This window comes from Nomascus leucogenys, chromosome 9, assembly GCF_006542625.1.
Source record: "Nomascus leucogenys isolate Asia chromosome 9, Asia_NLE_v1, whole genome shotgun sequence".
In the NCBI taxonomy this organism is placed as follows: Eukaryota; Metazoa; Chordata; class Mammalia; order Primates; family Hylobatidae; genus Nomascus; species Nomascus leucogenys.
Genome location: NC_044389.1, coordinates 74,749,313 through 74,759,343, shown reverse-complemented (window position 1 = coordinate 74,759,343; position 10,031 = coordinate 74,749,313). Strand labels below are relative to the sequence as shown.

The 10,031-nt window shown below is 41.9% G+C and overlaps 1 pseudogene; it reads left to right on the top strand.

The window, feature by feature from the left end:
• The first annotated feature begins 8,208 nt into the window (after nt 1–8,208).
• On the top strand, nt 8,209–9,794 carry LOC100600103 (annotated as a pseudogene).
• The last annotated feature ends 237 nt before the right edge of the window (nt 9,795–10,031 follow it).

Here is a 10,031-nt window from a genome sequence, read left to right as displayed (position 1 = left end):
AAGCTGAAGCAGGGCGAGGCATTGCCTCACTCAGGAAGCACAAGGGGTCAGGCAGTTCCCTTTCCTAGTCAAAGAAAGGGGTAACAGATGGCACCTGGAAAATCGGGTCAGTCCCACCCTAATACTGCACTTTTCCAACGGGCTTGGAAAACGGCACACCAGGAGATTGTGTCCCGCACCTGGCTCGGAGGGTCCTATGCCCACGGAGTCTTGCTGATTGCTAGCACAGCAGTCTGAGATCAAACTGCAAGGTGACAGCAAGGCTGGGGGAGGGGCGCCCGCCATTGCCCAGGCTTGCTTAGGTAAACAAAGCAGCCAAGAAGCTCGAACTGGGTGGAGCCCACCACAGCTCAAGGAGGCCTGCCTGTCTCTGTAGGCTCCACCTCTGGGGGCAGGGCACAAACAAAAGGTCAGCAGGAACCTCTGCAGACTTAAATGTCCCTGTCTGAAAGCTTTGAAGAGAGTAGTGGTTCTCCCAGCACGCAGCTGGAGATCTGAGAATGGGCAGACTGCCTCCTAAAGTGGGTCCCTGACCCCCGAGCAGCCTAACTGGGAGGCGCCCCCCAGTAGGGACAGACCGACACCTCACTTGGCCAGGTACTCTTCTGAGACAAAACTTCCAGAGGAACTATCAGACAGCTGAATTTGTGGTCTCACGAAAATCCGCTGTTCTGCAGCCACCGCTGCTGACACCCAGCCAAACAGGGTCTGGAGTGGACCTCTAGCAAACTCCAACAGGCCTGCAGCTGAGGGTCCTGTCTGGTAGAAGGAAAACTAACAAACAGAAAGGACATCTAAACCAAAAACCCATCTGTACATCACCATCATCAAAAACCAAAAGTAGAAAAAATCACAAAGATGGGGAAAACACAGAGCAGAAAAACTGGAAACTCTAAAAAGCAGAGCACCTCTCCTCCTCCAAAGGAACGCAGTTCCTCACCAGCAACGGAACAAAGCTGGATGGAGAATGACTATGACGAGTTGAGAGAAGAAGGCTTCAGATGATCAAACTACTCCGAGCTACGGGAGGAAATTCAAAACAACAGCAAAGAAGTTAAAAACTTTGAAAAAAAATTAGATGAATGGATAACTAGAATAATCAATGCAGAGAAGGGCTTAAAGGAGCTCATGGAGCTGAAAGCCAAGTTTCAAGAACTACGCGAAGATTGCGGAAGCCTCAGTAGCCGATGCGATCAACTGGAAGAAAGGGTATCAGTGATGGAAGATGAAATGAATGAAATGAAGCGAGAAGGGAAGTTTAGAGAAAAAAGAATAAAAAGAAATGAACAAAGCCTCCAAGAAATTTGGGACTATGTGAAAAGACCAAACCTACGTCTGATTGGTGTACCTGAAAGTGACGGGGAGAATGGAACCAAGTTGGAAAACACTCTGCAAGATATTATCCAGGAGAACTTCCCCAATCTAGCAAGGCAGGCCAACATTCAGATTCAGGAAATACAGAGAACGCCACAAAGATACTCCTCGAGAAGAGCAACTCCAAGACATGTAATTGTCAGATTCATCAAAGTTGAAATGAAGGAAAACATGTTAAGGGCGGCCAGAAAGAAAGCTCGGGTTACCCACAAAGAGAAGCCCATCAGACTAACAGCTGATCTCTCGGCAGAAACTCTACAAGCCAGAAGAGAGTGCAGGCCGATATTCAACATTCTTAAAGAAAAGAATTTTCAACCCAGAATTTCATATCCAGCCAAACTAAGCTTCATAAGTGAAGGAGAAATAAAATACTTTACAGACAAGCAAATGCTAAGTGATTTTCTCACCACCAGGCCTGACCTAAAAGAGCTCCTGAAGGAAGCACTAAACATGGAAAGGAACAACCGGTACCAGCCACTGCAAAAACATGCCAAATTGTAAAGACCATCAAGGCTAGGAAGAAACTGCATCAACTAACGAGCAAAATAACCAACTAACATCATAATGACAGGATCAAATTCACACATAACAATATTAACTTCAAATGTAAATGGGCTAAATGCTCCAATTAAAAGACACAGACTAGCAAATTGGATAAGGAGTGAAGACCCATCAGTGTGCTGTATTCAGGAAACCCATCTCACGTGCAGAGACACACATAGACTCAAAATAAAGGGATGGAGGAAGATCTATCAAGCAAATGGAAAACAAAAAAAGGCAGGGGTTGCTATCCTAGTCTCTGATAAAATAGACTTTAAACCAACAAAGATCAAAAGGGACAAAGAAGGCCATTACATAATAGTAAAGGGATCAATTCAACCAGAAGAGCTAACTATCCTAAATATATATGCACCCAACACAGGAGCACCCAGATTCATAAAGCAAGTCCTGAGTGACCTACAAAGGGACTTAAACTCCCACACAATAATAATGGGAGATCTTAACACCCCACTGTCAACATGAGACAGATCATCGAGACAGAAAGTTAACAAGGATATCTAGGAATTGAACTCAGCCCTGCACCAAGTGGACCTAATAGACATCTACAGAACTCTCCACCCCAAATCAACAGAATATACATTTTTTTCAGCACCACACCACAGCTATTCCAAAATTGACCACATAGTTGGAAGTAAAGCTTTCCTCAGCAAATGTAAAAGAACAGAAATTATAACAAACTGTCTCTCAGACCACAGTGCAATCAAACTAGAATTCAGGATTAAGAAACTCACTCATAACCGCTCAACTAAATGGAAACTGAACAACCTGCTCCTGAATGACTATTGGGTACATAATGAAATGAAGGCAGAAATAAAGATGTTCTTTGAAACCAATGAGAACAAAGACACAACATACCAGAATCTCTGAGACACATTCAAAGCAGTGTGTAGAGGGAAATTTATAGCACTAAATGCCCACAAGAGAAAGCAGGAAAGATCCAAAATTGACACCCTAACATCACAATTAAAAGAACTAGAAAAGCAAGAGCAAACACATTCAAAAGCTAGCAGAAGGCTAGAAATAACTAAAATCAGAGCAGAACTGAAGGAAATAGACACAAAAAACCCTTCAGAAAATTAATGAATCCAGGAGCTGATTTTTTGAAAAGATCAACAAAATTGATAGACCGCTAGCAAGACTAATAAAGAAGAAAAGAGAGAAGAATCAAATAGATGCAATAAAAAATGAAAAAGGGGATATCACCACCGATCCCACAGAAATACAATCTACCATCAGAGAATACTACAAACACCTCTATGCAAATAAACTAGAAAATCTAGAAGAAATGGATAAATTCCTTGACAAATACACCTTCCCAAGACTAAACCAGGAAGAAGTTGAATCTCTGAATAGACCAATAACAGGCTCTGAAATTGTGGCAATAATCAACAGCTTACCAACCAAAAAGAGTCCAGGACCTGATGGATTCACAGCCGAATTCTACCAGAGGTACAAGGCGGAACTGGTACCATTCCTTCTGAAACTATTCCAATCGATAGAAAAAGAGGGAATCCTCCCTAACACATTTTATGAGGCCAGCATCATCCTGATACCAAAGCCTGGCAGAGACATAACCAAAAAAGAGAATTTCAGACCAATATCCTTGATGAACATTGATGCAAAAATCCTCAATAAAATATTGGCAAACCGAATCCAGGAGCACATCAAAAAGCTTATACACCATGATCAAGTGGGCTTCATCCCTGGGATGCAAGGCTGGTTCAACATATGCAAATCAATAAATGTAATCCAGCATATAAACAGAACCAAAGACAAAAACCACATGATTATCTCAATAGATGCAGAAAAGGCCTTTGACAAAATTCAACAACACTTCATGCTAAAAACTCTCAATAAATTAGGTATTGATGGGATGTATCTCAAAATAATAAGAGCTATCTATGACAAACCCACAGCCAATATCATACTGAATGGGCAAAAACTGGAAGCATTCCCTTTGAAAACTGGCACAAGACAGGGATGCCCTCTCTCACCACTCCTATTCAACATAGTGCTGGAAGTTCGGGCCAGGGCAGTCAGGCAGGAGAAGGAAATAAAGGGTATTCAATTAGGAAAAGAGGAAGTCAAATTATCCCTGTTTGCATATGACATGATTGTATATCTAGAAAACCCCACTGTCTCAGCCCAAAATCTCCTTAAGCTGATTAGCAACTTCAGCAAAGTCTCAGGATACAAAATCAATGTACAAAAATCACAAGCATTCTTGTACACCAATAACAGACAAACAGAGAGCCAAATCATGAGTGAACTCCCATTCACAATTGCTTCAAAGAGAATAAAATACCTAGGAATCCAGCTTACAAGGGATGTGAAGGACCTCTTCAAGGAGAACTACAAACCACTGCTCAATGAAATAAAAGAGGATATAAACAAATGGAAGAACATTTCATGCTCATGGGTTGGAAGAATCAATATCATGAAAATGGCTATACTGCCCAACGTAATTTATAGATTTACTGCCATCCCCATCAAGCTACCAATGAGTTTCTTCACAGAATTGGAAAAAACTACTTTAAAGTTCATATGGAACCAAAAAAGAGCCCCTGTCACCAAGTCAATCCTAAGCCAAAAGAACAAAGCTGGAGGCATCAGGCTACCTGACTTCAAAGTATACTACAAGGCTACAGTAACCAAAACAGCATGCTACTGGTACCACAACAGAGACATAGATCAATGGAACAGAACAGAGCCCTCAGAAATAATGCCGCATATCTACAGCTATCTGAGCTTTGACAAACCTGACAAAAACAAGAAATGGGGAAAGGATTCCCTATTCAATAAATGGTGCTGGGAAAACTGGCTAGCCATATATAGAAAGCTGAAACTGGATCCCTTCCTTACACCTTATACAAAAATTAATTCAAGATGGATTAAAGACTTACATGTTAGACCTAATACCATAAAAACCCTAGAAGAAAACCTAGGCAATACCATTCAGGACATAGGCATGGGCAAGGACTTCATGTCTAAAACACCAAAAGCAATGGCAACAAAAGCCAAAATTGACAAATGGGATCTAATTAAACTAAAGAGCTTCTGCACAGCAAAAGAAACTACCATCAGAGCGAATAGGCAACCTACAGAATAGGAGAAAATTTTTGCAACCTACTCATCTGACAAAGGGCTAATATCCAGAATCTACAATGAACTCAAACAAATTTACAAGAAAAAAACAAACAACCCCATCAAAAAGTGGGCAAAGGACATGAACAGACACTTCTCAAAAGAAGACATTTATGCAGCCAAAAAACACATGAAAAAATGCTCATCATCACTGGCCATCAGAGAAATGCAAATCAAAACCACAATGAGATACCATCTCACACCAGTTAGAATGGCTATCATTAAGAAGTCAGGAAAAAACAGGTGCTGGAGAGGATGTGGAGAAATAGGAACACTTTTACACTGTTGGTGAGACTGTAAACTAGTTCAACCATTGTGGAAGTCAGTGTGGTGATTCCTCAGGGAACTAGAACTAGAAATACCATTTGACCCAGCCATCCCATTACTGGGTATATACCCAAAGGACTATAAATCATGCTGCTATAAAGACACATGCACACGTATGTTTATTGCGGCACTATTCACAATAGCAAAGACTTGGAACCAACCCAAATGTCCAACAACGATAGACTGGATTAAGAAAATGTGGCACATATACACCACAGAATACTATGCAGCCATAAAAAATGATGAGTTCATGTCCTTTGTAGGGACATGGATGAAACTGGAAACCATCATTCTCAGTAAACTATCGCAAGGACAAAAAACCAAACACCGCATGTTCTCACTCATAGGTGGGAATTGAACAACGAGAACTCATGGACACAGGAAGGGGAACATCACACTCCGGAGACTGTTGTGGGGTGGGGGGAGGGAGGAGGGACAGCATTAGGAGATATACCTAATGCTAAATGACGAGTTTATGGGTGCAGTAAACCAACATGGCACATGGATACATATGTAACAAACCTGCACATTGTGCACATGTACCCTAAAACTTAAAGTATAATAATAAAAAAAAAAAAAAGAAAATTCAGGAAAGGATGGAGAGTCCTGGAAAAGATAAATCTATGAGTAAATACAAGTTATTTTTCACTGCATAAAATAAAACTAATAATATTTAGTGGTGTTGAAAATGTATCTCAATTAGAGTAACATGCAAAACTAGTGTAAAAGTGATAGTGTAAATAAAAGCAAGTGTTATAAGGTACTTGCCTTTATGAATTCCATATTTGTTTGTGTATTTAGGAAGATTTTTCTCACAATGACACAAATATTTGTTTTTATGGCTTGGTTATTTATCTATAATATTATGGAGAAATAGCTATAATGTCTTCACGTTAATTTCCTCTACACACATCTATACACCCACAATGATATTTTCTTCTAATACATCCATTTTATACATTTTTAAATTTAAAAACTCAGTAATATTTAAAATTATCTACATGTGGTTGGAAAGTGTTAAAGGGTGAAAGTCTAAGTTATTTTTTCCCCAAATGACTAACCAATTGCTCTAATATCTTTTAAAACAAGCTTGTCTAACCGCAGCCCATAGGCTGCATGTGGCCCAGGACAGCTTTGTACGCGGCCCAACACAAATTCATAAACTTTCTTAAAACATTACGAGATTTTTGTGTGATTTTTTTTAGCTCATCAGCTACTATTAGTGTATTTTATGTGTGGCCCAAGATAATTCTTCTTCTTCCAATGTGGCCCAGGGAGGCCAAAAGATTGGACACCCATGGAAAATATACTTTTTTGTTAATTAATTTAAGATGCACCTTTTTCACATATTAAATTTTATATGTAGGGATGATGTCACTTAAAAATATTCCTTATCTTTTATTTCCTATAGTGTTATTAGGTCCCATTAGTAATACTGCACAGTTTCCATTGAATTTTCCAATAAACTAATTCTTACTGATATCATTTAAGTACAGACCCTAACATTTCCCATTCTTTATTTTATAACTGGTCTTTCTGTTAGCATAATGCTAAAATAAAACATTCTTCCCCCTTTTTATGTCAAATAAAATCAGCTTAAAATCTTAAATTGTTATAGATTATTAATTAGGCCTAACCTTCAAAACCCTTGAAGGACCTGCATGAATTTTTCTTAGCTTACCTGTTGGAGACAACTCTTTATGAATCTTGGGTTTCCATATGTTTTCTGAGCAGAAGCATTGACAGCTTTCGTTCCAGACTATCTTTTCAAAGATATTTGTATAGCAAACATCCTTGAAACATAATAAAGATTGTATTTCCATTTGGAAGAGAGGCAGGTTTGTCTGTTGTTGAGAATAGTAAGGACAATGTTTCTCTCTCGGGCAAAGTTGAGGTTTCTCAGATCCAGGGTTCGTTGACTATATAACACAAATTCCCTGCATTGGGCCATTCTAATTATGTTAGTGGTGCTTGGAGATAAACAGAGCAATCCAAAGGAAGTATAAAGCTTAAACCGCCTGCTATGTCATGAGAGTGAGAAGTTCTTTTGATTCTGACCCAACCCTCTTATCTTTTGCCAGCATCCATGACTAAACAAGTTAGCTTGTACATAGGATATAATCCAAGGTTATTCTCAGCCAAACATAGATTCTCACGTAGTCCTTCAGCCAAGCTAATTTCTATAGGGTACTCCACCCAAGTAATACAGCTTTTATCTGTTAAAAAAAAAAAATAGCTGTGGATTTGGTTTCATAGTTTACTATTGAATTTCTGCAATCGTATTTTTAAAATGATCAGGTTCTATGGTTATATGATACTGCAATCATTGTTTTAAATTAACAGTCACCAATAGGCTCATATTACCTTCTTTATGTGCCTAAGACTACTCTGATATTTTTATCCAGGATAACCGAAGCATGCATGCAGCGGGCGGTTTATTAAAACAACATAAAGATAAATCTGGGTTTCTGTAGCCTGAGATCTTTATAATCGTTGTTTACTTACAGTATTTTTTATTTTATAATTTTAGTTTTTTTTAATTTTTAACTTTTGTGGTACATAGTAAGTGCATATATTTACGGGGTACATGGGACATTTGAATACAGACGTGCAATGCATAATAATCACATCATGGAGAATGGGGCATCCATCCCCCTCAAAGATTTATCCTTTGTGATACAAACAATCCTATCATACCCTTTTAGTTATTTTAAAATGTAAAATTAAGTTATTATTGACTGTAGTAACTCTTGTTTTGCTATCAAAAAGTAGGTCTCGGACAGAAGCAATGGGCAGAGACTCAAGATGGCGGCTATGGTGCTGGCTGCTACGCGGTCGCTGAGGGGCTGAGGTTCTTGGGGCCGCTAGCGGCTGAGGTTTGAACCTCCTGCGTACAGACAGTTTAGTAGCAGTGGCACCTATCCCAACATCCCCCTCTCTTCTCCCTTACCAGGAGTACCCAAGCATGTTTTTGTTACAGTTGATGGACAGGAAAAGTTTGAATCCAAAGTTTCAAACCATATTGGATAATGGGTTTCCCGTGGCCTCTCAAAATAAGTTTGGACAGTTTTGTATAGTAGGAATTCTTATTAATTCAGGATCAAGATATGAAGCAACATACCTTAGTGGAATTGCTCACTTTTTGGAAAAATTGACATTTTCTTCTACTGCTCGACTGGACAGCAAAGATGAAATTCTGCTTACGTTGGAAAAGCATGGAGGTATTTGTGACTGCCAGACGTCAAGTGACACCACCATGTATGCTGTGTCTGCTGATAGTAAAGGCTTGGACACGGTGTTCGGCTTACTGGCTGATGTGGTTCTGCAGCCCCAGCTAACAGATGAAGAAGTCGAGATGATGCGGATGGCAGTCCAGTTTGAGCTGGAGGACCTGAACATACAGCCTGACCCAGAGCCACTCCTCACCGAGATGATTCATGAAGCGGCTTACAGGCTCCACCTCAACGTGCTCAACAGGCACCACAGTTGGCCTCCGCCGTTTCTGCCCCACAGAAAACATAGCAAAGATCAATCGGGAAGTGCTGCATTCCTACCTGCGGAACTACTACACCCCGGACCGCATGGTACTGGCTGGCGGGAGTGTGGAGCACGAGCACCTGGTGGAATGGGCCCGGAAGTACCTCCTGGGTGTCCAGGCGGCCTGGGGGAGCGCGGAGGCCGTGGATGTTGACAGATCCGTGGCCAGTACACTGGGGGGATTGCCAAGCTAGAAAGAGACGTCAGCCTGGGCCAGACCCCCATCCCCGATGGCGGATCGGACTGGAGAGCTGCTCCTTCCTGGAGGAGGACTTCATACCCTTCGCTTTGTTGAACATGATGATGGGCGGAGGCGGCTCCTTCTCGGCTGGCAGCCCGGCAAGGGCATGTTTTTCAGGCTCTACCTGGATGTGCTCAGCAGGCACCATTGGATATATAACGCGACCTCCTACTACCTCAGCTACGAGGACACTGGCCTTCTGTGCATCCTTGCCAGTGCCGACCCGAGACAGGTTCTAGAAATGGTAGAAATCATCACAAAGGAGTTTATTTTAATGGGCGGAACCGTGGACGCGGTGGAGCTGGAGCGAGCCAGGACGCAGCTGATATCCATGCTCATGATGAACCTGCAGTCCAGGCCTGTGATCTTCGAGGATGTGGGGAGGCAGGTGCTGGCCACTCGCTCCAGAAAGCTGCCGCAGGAGCTGTGCACGTTCATCCGCAACGAGAAGCCGGGAGACGTGAAGAGAGTTGCTTCTAAGATACTCCAGGGGAAGCCGGCACTGGCCGCCCTGGGCAACTTGACCGACCTGCCCACTTACGAGCACATCCAGACCGCCCTGTGGAGCAAGGACCGGCGCCTGCTCAGGACTTACCGGCTCTTCCGGTAGAGCCGCTCCCTGGCCTGATGGACCCAGGAGCTGCCTCTGGCGCCTGTTCCCGTGCGTGTTAGTTTGGACACGAATTTAGTCTAAAACGCTGTCTGGTTGTATAAACAGTGCAAACAATGTCTCCAGAGCACCCACGCAGTTTGCATTCCTTCAGAACCTGAATGTGCGAATCAGTGGAGTAAATACTGACTCTGACCACGGCCAGCCAGGAAGCAGTCGAAGTGCCGAGCGCTGGAG